This window comes from Panicum virgatum, chromosome 4N, assembly GCF_016808335.1.
Source record: "Panicum virgatum strain AP13 chromosome 4N, P.virgatum_v5, whole genome shotgun sequence".
Lineage (NCBI taxonomy): Eukaryota > Viridiplantae > Streptophyta > Magnoliopsida > Poales > Poaceae > Panicum > Panicum virgatum.
The window spans coordinates 10,445,416-10,463,412 of NC_053148.1; the positions used below are offsets into that span (position 1 = coordinate 10,445,416).

A 17,997-nucleotide genomic window follows, 5' to 3' on the forward strand; every position below is an offset into this window, starting at 1 on the left:
TCCAAGCGGGATGGCGGCCGAGCGACCGGATTGGCTTGCAGATGGGTGAGTTCTTGTTTGTGCTTTCAATTGCATAGCATCAGTGCTATATTTGGTGTTGTTATGATTTAATTAAACTTTATAGATATTTATATTCATCTGTAGGAATGACATCAAGACCAGTTTCAATCTAGAAATCAGAATAATTAGTCCAAGTATGCGAGGACCATGGTTTGGCTTTAACAAAGTTGTTGATTCAGACACCACAAATTTTAAAGATCTGGTTGATGAAATTGTGGATAAGTTTCCTTATGGGTATGGTGATGTGGTGAAGCTGTTCTATTTCTGTGCTGATAGCAAGTCCAACATTGAAATTCATTCTGACCAAGACTTAATGAATATGTTTGCCAAACACAAGACTTCCAAATGTTGTCGCATGTCAATTGCATACCATAAACCTGATGTTGATCCACCAGAAATTCCACTATGGGACAATGTTGAAATTCCATGCTCCCCGTCTATACCAGGCCCTAGCTATGTAGAACCTAGCAAAGCAACTCAACTTGGGACTGTTACAGAACCATATTATGACATGATAGACATAGAGAACAGCTCTCTTCCAAGCTATGTTAGACAAATTGAATATGTGGGGGTTGATGAAGATCTAGCTTTATACTCTGACATAGAACCTACTTCTCATGCAAATGTTGACACTAGTGAGAAAAAGGATGAAGATTATGATCCAGGTTCGAACTCTGAATCTGATTCTATGACCGACTCCGATACGGATGCCGAGGTAGATGAAACTACTAAGGATATAGATGCCGAGGTAGACGAGACTATTAAGGATACATTACCATCTCACATTCCTGAAGTGGCATACAACAAAGATGACCCTCCTATGGAAGTAGGGAGCATCTATCCAAACATATCTGAATTTAAGTTGGCTCTTGCAACACATGCTATCAAAAATGAATTTGAGTATAACATTGAAAAGAGTGAACCAGGGAAGTATCGGGCATACTGCACGGGCCATGTAGATGGTTGTAAGTGGAGGATTCATGTATCACGTACAAAGGGCGATCAAACTATTGTACAGGTAATTTCTTTGTGCATATTTTGTCACTTATACTTCATTCATATTTCTGATTTCATAATTCTGATTTGTAGGTCAAGAAGAACCTTTCTCCTCATATATGTCATAGTACAAAGTTTTGACAAATTGTACAAGTTTAAGGCACAAATAGAACAGACCAGTCCTGACAGCTTTGTTGTCATTGATCATCACACAATAGAGGGCAAAAACAGGTTCAATCGGTTTTTTTTTTGCAATGAAAGCTTGTGTTGAAGGTTTCCTTAGAGGTTGTAGGCCTTATTTGGCTGTTGACAGTACATTCTTGAGTGGAAAATTCAGAGGTAAGTTATGCATTGCTTGTGCAGTTGATGGGCATAATTGGATGTACCCTGTTGCTATAGTGGTCATTGATTCTGAAACCAATGATAATTGGATCTGGTTCATGGAGTGACTTAAGGAAGCTATTGGTACCCCACCTGGTTTAATCTTTTGCACAGATTGTGGTCAGGCAGTCATGACAGGAGTTAGTGAGGTTTTTCCAACTGCAGAGCATAGAGAGTGCATGTGGCACTTGGTGCAGAATTTTAAGAAAATGTATTGGGGAGAAGTGTATGATGAACATTTGTGGGCTGCTGCTTATTCTTGGAATACATATATGTTTGACAAGCATATCCATGCCATGGCTGCAGAAAATCCAGCAGCAATATTGTACTTGCAAGAAAACCATACAAAACTATGGACAAGAAGCCAGTACTCTACAGTGCCCAAAATTGACTATGTGACAAATAATTTAGCAGAAAGCTTCAACAATTGGATTAAAAATGAGAAAGTGATGCATCTAGATGACTTGATGGATAGTATAAGGCAGAAGGTCCTTATTAAGTGGAACTTGAGGGGGAAAATTGCACAGAAGATGGAAGGTAAAATTTTGCCACACATCATAACTAAGTTGAAGGACCAAAGCAGGAATCTAGACATTGATGTTGTCACTAGCTCACCTGATGGGATTGCAGAGGTTACAACAAGGGAAGGTTCTAGTTACAGATTCGTTGTGAACCTATAGGAAAGGACATGTTCATGCAGAGCATGGCAAGTTTCTGGATTACCTTGTAAGCATGCAATTGCTTTTATCACCTCGATACCTGGAGAGAAAATAGAAGATCATGTGGACAACTACTACTCGGTACAAATGTTCAGGGCTGCCTATGATGGTAAAATCCCTTCTCTACCAGACAAGTCCATGTGGCCCAAATCAGAACATGGTTTCTTCATGCATCCTCCATTGTTGAAGTCAACAGCTGGTAGGAGAAGGCAAAACAGATACAAGGCAGCAGTAGAGGGTGGCAACAAAGGAGCCAAGGGAAGTCATCAGTGTCCAATTTGTCAACAGTATGGACATCGTTGGTGGAAGTGTAAGGATGGTGACCCAAATGACATAGCTGCAATGCTTGCTGAAAGGTAACATGGAAGCTAAAGTTTGTAACTATTTTTCCATGTTTGCTGCATTACGAGTTGCTAACATTATTTGTTGTGCAGAGGTCCACCTAAAAAGAAGAAAAAGAAGGTGCCACCAGCCAGTACCGAGACTAGTATTGTGCTTGCAGCACCTGCACAAAAGATGGTCTTTCCTGTCGTACCGAGTGTTGCAGATCTATCAAAGAAAAGGAAGAACAAATTATCCTCAACAACTGGTGCGAAGAAACAAAAGAGAACTTCAGCTGCTGAGGCTAGTGACCTCTCTGTGAGGTAAGCTAATTTTCAGTTCTCTCTTTTTACCACTTCAATAGGTTTACTAATGTCTCTCCTTTATCAGGGGGTCTGCACAAGATTCAAATCAGCTAGATCTTTTGGCGATTACATATCCTTCTGGGCCAAGTGAGTAGCACATGGATGACAAGAGAACAAGTCAGCAGCAACACAAGAAGAAAAGGGCCATTAAAAAAAATTAACTCCAAACAAGTCTAGTCCAGCCATGGCAACCCGCCGCAAGGTCCCTAGTTCTCCTTCTAGTCCGGCCATGGGAACCAGAAGCAAGAAAAAACTAGATCTTTGATGAGTTTGCATCTGTATGCCATGCTTTTGTAATACTTGAATCTATGTTTAGAGTTCAGACTAGTAATGAGGTCAATATGGCCATCTTTTGTGTGCAAACTTGACATTTGATCAAGCTGACTATGCACGTTGATGATGTATTTGGACCTCTTTTATGTCTAATTCTGTTTACTTAAATACTAATTGTGGTTGTGTTGATTGTTCAATTTTTGCCTATCTTGCAATATTATATTTTGATTATATGATGCGGGTAATTTTTATGTGCGCATATACATGATTACTCCACGTACAACCTGGCAGAATTAACAGTGGTACACAGGTAAAAACATGAAAATATGTTGCATTCTACAACTAGGGGCAAAATTGTATTTTCCCATGCAAGTTAACTACTGTTACAAGGAAAATTGACGGGAGTGGCATCTGGGTAAAAGAAACTTCTATGAAGGGTACATGGGAACTTTCTAAAATTTGGATGGTATGTAGGTCATTGCAACGATTTATAATGGCACATAGGTAATTGCCTCTTGTAATTAGCTATGGGTGTGTTTAGTTGGTGAAAAAGTTTGAGTTTTGGTATTGTAGCACATTTCGTTGTTACTTGACAAATAATGTCCAATCATGAGCTAATTAGGTTTAAAAGATTCATCTCGTGGTAATCAGTTAGACTGTGTAATTAATTATTTTTTCAACTACATTTAATGTCTCATGCATGTGTCCGAAGATTTGATGTGATGAGTACTGTAGAAATTATTTTGGGAACTAAACACCCCCTGTCTCTTTCTACAGGAAGCATAGTTTTTTGTCAACTAGTTTATTTACATACTGGATCCCACTGTAAAAAGTAATTGAGTACTTGAAGTGCACGCCCATTCGATTCCCCGGATACTGGAAATCACGAACACTCCATTGATTATGGAGTTTGGAGTAATTACTGGCCAGAGATGCAAGCAGCTCCATTTCTTGCGTTTACCAAATACCAAACACGCATAAGCAGTTTTGTCTGCCACATTATTCTGCGCTTGTGGGCATTGTCATCCGATTAATAAAATAATTAGCGCGATGCAATTTTTCTGATGGCTGCTTTGGACGTGTGCAACCCCACACTTGGTTTCAGTGGATGGACTGGATCAGCCCTGATGTGTTTTGTGGTCACCGTTAATTCAGAATAATCTTCCAGCATTTTCAAGAAGGCTGGAGGAGTTAAAAGGTTTAAATTGCAGGTGCGTCCTGGGGAAAGATTTACTTATGGCAGTCCAGTAAAACGTTCTCCAATTCTGTCACTTTTTACATTGTTAGTGCATAGTGCATGACGTTGGGGCGGAGCTACATGTGTTGATTGATGTTAGCTGACATCGATGATTTTGTGCAAAATCAAGCTGACAACGATGATTTTGTGCAAAATCAGTGAGCAACCACTGTTTTCGTACTGTTCATGTGTGGAGCTGACCATGTTGTGACATATTAGCTGACCTCGGTAGCTTCATCTGCTGGCTCCGCTCAGTCGCAAAAAAGGTGCCATCTTTTTCTCTTTAATTTTTTTATAAGAAAAAGGTGTCATCTTGGTTGATCTGTGTATATGCACCGGGGGGGGGGGGGGGGGGGGGGGGGAGGGGGGTGGACCGAGTCCATGCGTGACTACTAAATTTTGTTGCCATTTCTACAACTTCACCTATAATAACTAAAAGTAATCTAGTTTACATTTGTACCTATAACATGTTGAGATCTGCAGAAAAGACCCGAAAAAGAATAGTTTGGCTGCACCATTACAGTATACTTCAGTTTGGGAGAGTACACGCCTGGGGAAGCAATTAACCATATTCAGCAGTCCTGGCCAACGTGAACCCTCCCTTAATAAGCCGACTAAACAAGAACGATCCCTTTACGTGACAGGGCTTCCGTGGTTATCTGTCACGTCATGCTCCCTATGCAGAGCCATGCATGCATGTGTGTGCACAGCTTTACCCGGCCCAACTGCACGCTCCTATACTAGATAGATAGATCATGGACTGGCCTATGTAGATCAGGCTTTTCCGTGACCACTTTCTATCCACTGCTTTGCCTGGCCACTTCCGTAGTGCCATCCCATGCCGTGCATGAACCGGCCATGATCGGCAAGTGTGCCTATGCGATGCAACTAGCCATGCAGTCATGCACGATCCATCATCCACACAGATTTCCTTCAATTCTTGCTTGACAGCGTTTTAAAGGCGGGGGTGTTCAATTTTGTAGTGTTTTTGTGTGTGTGTGTCCGAGAAAAGTGAATGGTTTTGAACTTGATGATTTGTTTCTGACCCAGAGAGAGAAAAAAATTGAGGCCTGGGTAAATAGAAATTAATTAAACTCAATGACAGTAACACTAACAGTATGATCATGATACACCGTTGGTAATGCTCGATGTCATTATAGGTACAAGGGCGAGAAAGGGACGGAGTACAATAATACAATAATCTCGTGAAGTGTCAGTCTCAAAGCATGGAGAAACCTAGATTGTTCTTTTCTTTGGGATGGTAATATTTTATAGTGTTTCGAGAGAAAGTTTGACTAAACCCATTCGCAGAGAGGCAAAATTAGGGGTGTAAATTGATGATTTTTTTTTGCGAAACACAGTACAAACGCAAGCGCTGTCAAACGCACTCGGACACTCATCCCTATGAATATTCGCACGCAACCATACTCCTATGAACAACTCTCTTATTGTTCAGATATTTAGTTCAAATATTTGAACCTTATTATAAATTGATGACCCTTAGTGCAGCTCCAACCCTCCTTAATTCAAATATATTTGTGCTACTTCTTCAAAATTAGATCCATTTTTTTTGAAAAATTAGCACAAATATTTGAAGGGATGGAGGTGCACCTAAAAGTCAGCAATTCGCACACCTAGGCAAAATGTTCAGGGCGGCTATATAGCTTTGTAACAACTGAATTGAAGGGGCTACTTTCAAAATTTCCTTTACTTGTATGGTGAAATTTTGTGTGCGTGCATCCCGGTCACAGGGCCACTGGCAGCATGTTGCTGCTAGTCATTTAGGTTCGTTCGATTAAAGGAATTTTAAAGGGAAAAATCACGTGATTTCTGCATCCAAACCATTTAGCGCTGAACTACATAATCATTTTTTGAATGTGAGGAGTGGAGAAAAATAGACGTGCTGATCTTTCAATGGGTTCGATAAAATCATATAAAAACAACATTCTCACCATTTTTCAATTCTTTGCATGGGTATGGAGATATGAGGTCCTCCAAAATATAGGAAAACTTCCAATGTATATTACCTTACATTTTCATTTTCAATTGGTTGATGTCACGTAAAAGGGGTACTAGAGTAAAAATTGAAAACTTGATGCACATCAAAACAATGACAAGAAATCATCATAGTTGTCTCTTTATAAAGGAATTAAGTTTTGTGTTAACTAGTTTGTTTTTATTTATTTATTTATTTATTTCTATAGGATGGATGCCACTGTAAAATTAATGCAGAATATTGGAGTGCATGCCCATTTTATTTCCAAGATACTGGGAAAATCATAACCAGATACTCCATTGACTAGGAGTGGTCAAAGATGCAATCAACTCTCCACTACTTGATGCCTTGACCAAATACCAAACATACCTAAGCAATTTTGTCTGGCGCACACATTATTTTGCAGTTGTGGGCAGTCCTATCTCGTTAATAAAAGAATTACCATGATGCAAATTCTGATGGCAACTTTTTTGGCCATCCTAATATTTGGTTTCAGTGGACTTCATCAGCCCCTTCACCTTCAATTAAAGAATAAACAAGGCATTTTCAGAAGTAGTATGAAACTATGCAAGTAGATCGTGGAGAAATATATGCTTCCCTCACTCCCAGGGGGCGTAGCCAGGAATTTATTTTTTCATTATTAGGGGGAGGAAACTATGCTAATTTATTTAAAAATTTGATCAAATTTCAAATTTCCGATGAAAAATTGGGAACAATAGTCGGGCTAGGCCCCTGGGCGTCCCCCGTGGTTATGCCCCTGCTCACTCCATTTTAGAACCTACACCGGTTAGCTCGATCACATTCATGCAGATTGCAGACGCCCTCCAGATCTCAAAATGGTGACAATATGGCACGACATATATACATGAAAAAGACAAGGTTGACTGGTTGAGTGCTTCATCACTACATTTATTACTGTTGGAATGTAATAAAGGTAAGGGTACTACAAAAAATAACTACATTCGTATCAATATTTGGGAGTGCAAACTATATACCCGTAAGATTTTAATTAAGACCATCCAATAAGTAGTTTTTTCTATAAAAAAAGAAAAATAAAACTTTTAGTAGCTCTAGGCTTTTTTGAACCTTTTGTTTTGTGAAAGCTTCTATTGAAGGCTATTTGCAAGCAGATCACTATCTGATCCATCCTAGCCAACCAAAGTCATCGTAAGCATCAACCAATTCAGGACTGCCCTGGAGTAATTCATTAACCGATTGTTAGTTCTTAAAAAAACAGATTAGCTCTAAGTAATATAATTGTGTCCACACTATGCAAAATAACCAGATTGACCCTTAACAAGTCAACGAATAGGAATGGTTGTTTTCTTTGTTCCTGTTTGTTATTACAAGTTTTGTCATAAATCAAACATCTAGATTTATATAAAAGTACATTAACATCTACAATATCAAATAAATGTGCTATGAAAGTATATTTTATGGTCTACCTAATAAAAATTAGTTTGATGTTGTAGAATAAATATGAATTTTTTTTATAAAGCTGGTCAAAATAAAAAATTTGCTCTAGGAAAAAACTAAAATGACTTTTGGAATGGAAAGAGTAAGTGATACAGAAAAGGGGAGACAATATCGAGCCGAGCAGCTTGTGCTCGCTAGGCATGCATGTGGTTGCGGCCACATCATGCTCCATGCAGATCAAGAAGCCTAGCCAGAGCGCCATGGATGAAGAAGAGGAAGAAAAAAAAAAGGGGGGGGGGGGGGAGGAGGAGGAAGAAGAAGAAGAGAGGGGGAAAGAAGAAGAAGGAGAAATAAGCACCCCTACGTGGCTACGTTCAACTCTTTGATCCGTCACTGCTACCAATGTATAAGCGCAATACATGATGTCTACAGATTACATGTCACATTAGACATTAGGCCTCCTCCAACGAGCTTGACGATATCGTCAGCCGGAGGGAGAGCTGAAACTATTAAACAAGCAAAAACAAGATTCCCTTCTCAATTTCTACACGGGCTCACGCAGCACTCTGATAAGCATGCCATCAACTAGCGACTAAACAACCGCTAGCGCAGGAAATTTTATTGTTTTCTACTCCACCACATCAAATCAATCCGGGGATATCGGCAGCCGTTGAACACGGCCTTATAGATTTAGTTCTCATTCTCCTCTTCCACTGAAAAGGTGAGTTGAGTGCTTCGGAAACACAAAACTCATCCAATTGGGTTTCTCCTGGTGTCTAGTATTTCCGCTTTGATGCTGGACAAATGGTCTTGCATTATACATGGTTTCCTCAATTTTTCTTCTCTCCCCTTATTAACTTCAAGGATGTGTCATCTCAAATTCTAAGTGGCGCCAAATAAATAACTTACAATGCGACTAGCGACTGCACATGCACAGAAATCAAAAGACGTATCTCATTATCTCTCTTAAGCTATTTGCCGGAGATTTCTTAGGTGTGCTATGCATCAGATCACACTACTACAGAGGGAGCTGGAAAAAACCTAAAAGAACCACTATATGAACAAGTGGGGGTGCCCTGTGCCTTCTTTAGTTTAATTGCCTACTAGTTAGTTGATGGGTTTTAATTGCTGTGTGCTGTCATGTATCGTCGTTCCATCACACAGTAACTAATATGATTTGCTGTTAAACAGATCCTTTATGCATATCTAAACCATTGACCAGAACATGAGAGACTAGTATTGAACAATTTCTTATTATGCCGTCGGTTCATTGTCAACAGCTTTAAGAGCTATTTCTATGAGGTAATTGTAGTATGATATTTTCTACAAAATTGATATTACATGTGTTATTGAGTATATAATACAATTAACTTTTTATTTTGTTTGAATTCATCTTTTCTACAAATGTTTATGCAAATATATAAATCTACAAATTAAATCTAAATTACTTCCATTATAGACATAGTGGTACTCATTTTAATTTATTTAATTAACTCATTAAATAAATATTGTTGGTCAAAATTTGAGAAAAAGTCACAGGTGTCATATATTTAAGAATAGCCAAGAAAATAAATAGTTCCACCGATCGGAAATAAATTCGTTGAGACATCAACCTCGCCTCCAATGTGACGCCTTGACTATTAGCAATATCTAAGAAAAAATATTGTCGTAAATGGAAGGGTTACGTATTAAAATATATTTCATAAGGGATCTATTAATATCAATCTTGTATTTTCAATCTATACAAAACTTTTTTGTAGTTATAAGTAAAACAAGTTTGGATTAGGATAAACCTAGATGGACTTATATTTCGATCAAAGAAGGTACTGTTTAAGATTGCTCACAGCCAACACATTTATTATTTAATCATTTCAGTATTTTGACAGAACTTAATAATAGTACAACTACATTATCTTTGAAATGTAGCCCGAAAAGATTACAACTGTATTATATTTTAAATATTTTCAGACTACTATAGCTAAATATAAAACTAAAGTACTCCCTCTAGGTTGGTAAAGGAAGTCATTTTAGACATCGACACGATATTCAAAAACAAATTTGACCAGTATTTTTTTGCTATAAAAATTTATAAAATATAGTCATTTTGATGTGAAACGATCACACAACAAAGCCCGATAGCCCCGTACGCCAAGCTCGGACTGCACTTGATTCAAACCAAAGCGTGCCAATCAATTTGACCTGTAAATTGACAAGAAAACAGCAAACCGTAAAATACGAGAGTGTATCGAATGAATTTCCGAATAACTCTCACGCATTATATCGGCAAGGCTCTATCGATAAAGAAAATGACAACAGATAGGGTATAAAAAGCGTGTATTAAAAGCAGTCTACAGGGAATCGGCAAGAAGCTACCGATACCGATATGCAACTAGACGGCTAGATCTAAAACTGGCATGTGCTAGGAAACAATGTGCAAACCCACGAATGTATGGATCTGAACAAAGCTAAGCTTGTAACCGATCTAATCAGCTTTACAAGGTTTATCGTGATAACCAGAGAGCTTACAGCCGATTAAACAAGTTACTAAGCCAACGAGAAAACAGCGATGCGCCCGAGATCAAAACTTAGATAAATTCGATAACTTTTGAATATATCTGAACGAAGCCACAGCGATGCGCCTGGAAGCTAAAGTTCAGATTTATTCGGTAAACGAAAACTTACCAGCAAACCAAGTCTCTTCAATGTGAGGCGTCCATGATCAGCTTGAAAGAACTCGCGAAAAAGAAAAGATGGCGAAGCCACCGACGGAAAAGTAAATTGCAAGTAGAGTAAAGTTTTATTTGGTGGATGTGTATCAATCTTCTACAATGACTGGGGGTTCATATTTATACCCCACGCTAACAAAGTCCTAGCCGATCACGCCAAATATGATTCTAACTTAAAAAACAAAAACTACTTCTAAACAGGATATTCCCTGCCAAACCGAAGCCAAAATATCCGGTCAACTTTGTCTTCCTCCGGTCAACAGGATTTCCATCGGCGGTGTACGACCATCCTGCCAAATCCACCGCTCCTGCCCAGTAGAACCTTTTCATCCTTTGCAACACTTAACCTTGACGTGTTAAAATCTGGTGTCAACAAGTCAAAATATAATTTTGTGAAACTACATTTCAAGATGAATCTACCTATATCGCTTTTATATTTTCAAACACAACCTAAAATAATTTGTTTATAATTAGTTTAAAATGTTTGACTTAAGATAAACTCAAAGCGACTTCCTTTTCAAGGGAGTAATTTTTAGTGACATGTCTTCAAGACCCCACTTTTTTGTGTGGATGGAATATCAACATACTGGCTATTTAATGATTTGGACTAGCTAGAGTGCTAACCACTGCAACGTTTAATGCATCAAAGTCCAGCGTGATGCATACTACTTCCATTAATCGACATCACCATGTGGTACAGATGGGTCACATGAATAACCCAAACATGAGTGTCACTGACCATCAGTATGGTGCATGTTAATGGGGCTATTAGCCAGTACACTTTTGCCTACGTGGCGCCACTACCGCTCGAAGTTGAAGTTGTTAGGCTGGCCTAATTACCTACCAGGCCACACCAATCTGTTTGTTTATTAGGTACGTCATAGACCACACATCTCCAATAAACCAGAACCTAAAAGATCAACCAAACATCAGTCTCTGAATATATATGCCTCATCTCACACAAGACAATTGGGCAATGCTGATGGACATGAGCTTGAATAGTGCCTTAATCGTCCTTTAAAAACTCCACCGCCTCGGCGCCTCCAACTCCAAGCATGAATATAACACGATCACTTCCCATCTCAGCTAAAGCTAGTGCCGTATCCTGCATTGGAGGTAAGAACATCAGGACGACACAAGAGACAAGATAGAGGCCGAGATGCGCCGCACTGGGTAGCTATAGGAATTCCAGCTCTCAGGATGTACTACTGCTTCATTTTTTTTGATAATCATACCCGTCGCTTTATTAAGCAGACCCTGCTTAAATTTTATCTATTATCTTAGTATTTAGCAAACAAATGGAGTCTCCAAGTTCGCTCTTAGGGAAATTCCCACGTTAATCGGAGAAAAATAGAAAAATAAAAATTACCCACCACTGTCATTACAATAAAAATTAGCCTAAAATACCCGTGTGCCTAAATTAAAATCACCCACCAATGACATAATGAAAAATTAAATATAAAATATCATTTAGCTATATATCAGTTACAAACATATACTATTAATAAAAACTAAAGCTAACAATGATCAATCAAAATAAAAAGAAAATAAGAATAATTATGTGCATAATATTATTAAAGCTCAACAAATCAAATTGTTATTATAGGTAGATGATATTTGAATTGTTTTAACCAATAATAAGACATAATTTACTATGATGAACAAGGTGATGCATGATGACCAATAGTATAATCTTTAAAAAATAGGAAGGATAAAATGACATGCAAATTTTTTGAAATTTTTTTCCAATACTAGCAGCGCAAATGCGCAGGCCATACGCTTAGTTTATATATAATAAGGCATGATTCGTCCTTTTTTCTATCTTTGCTACTGGTAAGCATGCCTTACGATCGACAACGACAGGACATCGAACACCCTGCATCAAGGAAGCTTTTTCAATTGACAGGGTGTTTAGTTGGTGAAAAAATTTGGAGTCGGTACTGTAGCACGTTTTGTTGTTATTTGGTAATTAATGTCCAGTCATGGACTAATTGAACTTAAAAGATTCGTCTCGCACGAATTAATTATACTGTGTAATTAGCTATTTTTCAGCTGCATTAAGGTACTATACAAATTTTTTTGGGAACTAAACACCCTCTGATAGTGTGAGGTGCATGTGGGCTGTGGCGCACACCGTACCGTCAAGCCCATGGCCGAATCCTTTTGATTCAAAATTCGGGTAACTATTTTAAAAATACAAAATTAGATAGCTTCTTCCAGGTATTCTGACGAAGGAAAGACTATCCTAGGTGCAATGGTCATCGATCCACTTGTTTTCAGCATCCGTGAAGCTAGCAATGCATGCACTTTTGTCAATTGGTGTTGCTTTAGCCGACTCAGTTATGATTCATCTACAAGTCCAAGTTCTTTGAACAAAGATCAGTTGCTTGCAGTGGTCAATTGCTTCATTGCTTGCAATGCAAGTGGCCAGCGGAAAGGGAAGGCCTAGTTTAATTCTGAACCTTCTCAGGAAGCATGCAAGCATTTCAGGCTGAGGTTTCTGAGCAAAGTTGGCATCAAACTGGCCTTGCTCCACTGCAAATCGACCCACCATCCATGCCCATCAACTTGCGCAATTTGATGATCCTTTGAAGACGAATCCATGCATCACAAATTAGTATTTTCATGAAAATAACGAGCCAAATATTGGCCGACGCTGCGAAATTGCCCCCTAGCACTAGCAGGTCTAGATCGAGGTGGTCAAGAATTAAATGTATCTGATCATGTATCATGTATTGTATAGTAAACACGGAAAAGTGGGTGACAGTGCACAGAAGAGGTCGAGCTTTTTATGCGATCATATACGTACGCTGCTATCCAAATCTCCGGTTAATTTAAATTGCTTGACACTGACGCAAAGCAGCAACAATTCCTGACAAAAGCTACGGCCACAGATGAAGCAGTGCTGCAACCAGCAGCATTAGTTGTCCTGGAATATTCAGAGCAAAACAAAAGGGGGCAAAAGGAGTTTCCATTTCAATTTTTAAATTTCAGGCAAATTATTGATGCTATCAAGATTAGTGACCTGCTGTGCACATGCTAAAAAGATTCGCTTTTTCATGAACAATGCCTAAAGGAGTCATAAATATACATAAACCTGATTCAAAAGTAAAGAAGAAAATGAGGTGGCTAGACTGCTAGAGTCCAAAAAGGCATGTACGCAGTCCGGCCGGTGTGCACTAACTCAACCTTGCTCTGTCCATTTTAGCCACCATACCATCTCACCTATTGGTCGATTGGCTGTGCTGTATGTCACTTTGAGACATCAGTTGCCACTGATCAAGCTCCAAGGGAAATAGAATTTGGCAGCTGTGAAAACGAAATCTAAGATCCAGACGAATGTGAGAATTTTCTCGATTCAGTGTAAAACGGAGTACAAGATGCGATGTGGCTGATGTAACAATGGGTTTAATTTGCTAGTATACTCAAGGGCGGCATTGTGATTTGACTTAGTGCTCGTATAAAAATATTTATTGTGTCAATCATCACTACTACTCCATCTATCTAAAATTATAGGCTATTTTGTTTTTTCTGTGTATATAATTTTGCTATATATCTAGATGGACATTATATCTAGATATATAGTAAAAACTATGAATCTATAAATGTCAAACGACCTATAACTTGATTATCACTAATTTTCCCCAATAAACATCATGCTTTTTCAAAAACATATAAATATTTAAAATATGAAGTGATCTTGCAAACAAAAAATACATTGGCCACAATAAATTTGTTTTAACTAAATTTATTTTTATGTACGAATGCATAGTTACTTTAACAATTATTGGCTTCAATTATTATTTATTTTCTTTACACATCATTCACAAATTATCGTTTGTGAATATCTGAGTTGTACTGTGTAGCCTAAAAAAACATTAGTCCCAGCCTCCCAGCCCTAAAGCTGCATGCATGACACATGGCACAAGCAATGAGTGAACCAGTTAGAACTAACACGACACGTTTACACAGAGATGGAACACGTCTTGTTGGATCACCGACGCCGCATGACAACTGGAGAAGGAGCAGTAGCTGCTGCTGGATCCTTATTCAGATGCAATCAGCAGCAGCGAGCCTTCACCAGTCCCGACCTCTCCTGTTGTGTGTACTTGCTTGTCACCAAAAACGCATATAGGGCACAAGGACAAAATAATTCCCGATTGTGTGCCGTCTAGCTGGACACATCAGACGGTCTGAATAAGCTAAACCAGCCTGACCAATTCTGTCAGATATAGCTTCGGCCACAAACCTTGCCTAAGCTCCTGGACGTACAAATACAATACTGCCGGTGCACTCGATCGGACGGAGCTAGTTGGACGACACTATTAGAATTCCATTACTTGGTCTAAACACTCCTTCGTCATCGTGATTATCGTAATGATAAGGATGCTAGCTAGTTACGTGGACAACAGAGCCTGAAACCTGGCTCAATCTAGTATAAGCAAAGCAGTACACACACAAGGTAGCATTTCAAAATTTTTTTTTAAAAAAAGTAAAACAGCATGTGTATGTTGATGCTTATACGTGTACTAACACAGCATTCCTTTTGTTTGTAAGTGATAATAACAGACCATTCTTTTGGTATGACGTCATAGCTGGCGTAACTTCTGTACTATCCAAATGCACGGCGTTCTGGTTACTTTTCAAAAGAGATAAGTCGTTTGGATTCAAAGTTTGAAACGTATGCATTTTCCTAATACGTAATTGATGATCTTATGAAACAACTAGGTTAATACCTTATAATATATGTAGTAACTCAAAAACAAAAAAGAATCCAGACGCTCCAAACGGCCGCCTAAAATTAAACTCGCCTGCATGAGCGAATGGAAGGGCGCATCTCGCGTCGGCTTACTCCATCGCCTGGAATTTTCTGCACCCCACTTGAGTGCTGCACCAACGGCGGGGCAAGCTCGCGGGTGAGGAGGTCAGCTCGCTGCGCGTCCATGGAGTGCGACCCGCCGCAAGTTGGCCAGCTCCGGTACCCCCGCCGCTACCGCGGAGCTCGGTGCTCCTGCGCACGCAAGCCGCCAGATTGGTCTCTGGCTCTGATGAGGCTCGTCAGCCCATCGATCAGCGTCGAGATCGAGACCCATCCATCTCCATCTCCATCTCCATTTCCATCTCCATCTCCCCCGACGTAACGTACTATAGCATGTGTTACATGCACGGTCATCCAAACATGTGAGTTTAAATTAGGGAAAAGTTCATTTTTCAACCTGAACCATCACGATTGTCCAATTTTGATCATTGAACTACAAAATAGGACATCCTATACCTCCAACTGGCGAAACCGTTCGAAAAACAACCCTAGCCTCGACCTAAGGCGGTTTGCTACAGTATAATTTCTGAATTTCAGGAATTTTACACCTCTCTCAATTAAATAATAGAGAAAACATAGTTAATATTGTCTAAAAATCATGATATTTTGTTGGGAGGTAGCACAAGAGACAAAGAATCAACTTCAACTAGATGTGTTACTTTAGATATAAAGGAATTTGAATTATAAAATTATAAAATAGATAAAATTCAAAATTCATTGAATTTTTAGGTTTTAGGCTAGCTAAATCTTTGCTAAAAATACATTAAAAACAGGATCATTCATACTTTTTTTATTTAGTTTAATAATATATTTTTTATTGCTCCAAATTTTGTTGAAATTATTTGAATTCCTTCACAATAATCAATTTTGAATCAAACTTGATTATTTAAAATTCTATTTTATAATTTTATATAGAACTTGGGCCAATAAAAATAATTTATTAAACTAAATAAAAAAGTTTGAATTATTTTTGTTTTCATGCATTTTTAGCAAAGGTTTAACTAGCCTAAAATTCAAGGAATTTTGAATTCTACCTATTTTTAAAATTTCATAATTCAAATTCTTTTACATCTAATGTGGCACATCTAGCCAAAATAGATTTCTTGTCTCTTTTGGTATCTCCCAGCAAAATATCACTATTTTTAGATAATAAAAACTATAATTTGTCCATTATTTAATTGAGAGAGGTGTAAAATCCTAGAAATTCAGAAATTATATTGTAGCAAAACCGACTTAGGTTGAATCTAGTGTTGTTTTTCGAACGGTTTCGGCAGTTGAAGGTGTAGGGTGTCTTCAAAGGCTAAAATCAGATGATCGTGATAATTTAGGGTTGAAAATGGACTTTTCCCTTTAAATTATTCTCCTGGATTTGGATGAAGGGGATCAGAGATCGACAACAACGGATGATCGATAATAACTCAAAGTCATATGGAAGTTGAATATAACCTAGGAATCTAGGATCAAACCACTCAAAAGATCTTACCGTGAATCTTGTGATGAGGGACTTGGTAGTCGTGGTCCTGGGCAGATGTGGAACTATTGTGTATTGCAATGAAGTTCGATGCAAAACCGGATGAAAATGCGGATCCAAGTAGCACTTTCTACCATATTTTAACTCGAATATCAATACGAATCCGGATATTCTCAAACACGGATACTAATTGAATTTGGAAGATAGTAGGTAAATATCCATTTGTGTTTTCAATATCTTATAACAACAAAATTGTAAAACTTTACAAATTGTAAAGTATAAGTATATACTGCATGTAGAAACGGAAGATAGCTTGTCAAAACATATTTACCTATAATTAAATATATAAAAAATAAATATATATATATAATTACATATCATGAAATAAATAAATAAAGTATACAAAAATTTCATGCATAAATAGATAAACTAAATATTTAAATTAGTACGATTATCCCTATTAAATTAAAGTAGTTAATTGCATTAGAATTTATTAAACTTAATCTTTATATATCATTAGTTAAGACTAATATATTGGTCATTACTCGAAATAAATTTCAAATAATTTCAAGGATACATTATTTATTAGTAGTATTAAAATTAATATCATTGGTTACTACTTAGTAGTCATATATATAAATTCTGAATAGTTGCACTATCAACTAATATCATTAGTATAGCGATACATTTTTTAGATAATTTCACAAGGTACTTGTTCTTTTCAAATACGATAATGTTGGATATCTTTAAATACGGAATTATATTATTATAGATAAAAAATAAAAATGGATTGGGATATATCCATTTTTGGATATCCGTACTCATATTTTCACCCTGCCCGGAATTGTTGGCTGGTCCCGAATTCAGAAATACATTGAGAATTCGCACGCAATGCGTGTTACTCGGTGTTGCACGCATGGTGTCCGTGGTTTTGGTGATCGAGGTTGGCCAAGCCGCTCGTTGCATGAAAGATTCCGAGGCTAAACTGGCTACATCTGTCCGGGAATCTTTATTATGCAGTTCTCCTTCAAAGATCTCCTACTAGAATTGGCAGCTAGACAATGATAATGCAGCACAGCAACTGGGACCAAGCTAGCGATGGCCCATCAGCCTGACTCCAAAGTTGGTCGTACTTGTCTAGATGGTTGTCACAATTTTAGCACCCACGCACTTATATCTGAAACATTTTCTTCCCAACCCTTGCCATATGCGACGCA

At 38.0% G+C, this 17,997-nt stretch overlaps 1 long non-coding RNA gene across 1 annotated transcript; it reads left to right on the forward strand.

Annotated features, from left to right (window-relative positions):
• Nucleotides 1-138: 138 nt before the first annotated feature.
• On the forward strand, nucleotides 139-3,312 carry LOC120668967. Its single transcript, XR_005672641.1, has 2 exons — nucleotides 139-262; nucleotides 2,868-3,312. It is a non-coding gene; the product is annotated as an uncharacterized LOC120668967 (long non-coding RNA).
• The last annotated feature ends 14,685 nt before the right edge of the window (nucleotides 3,313-17,997 follow it).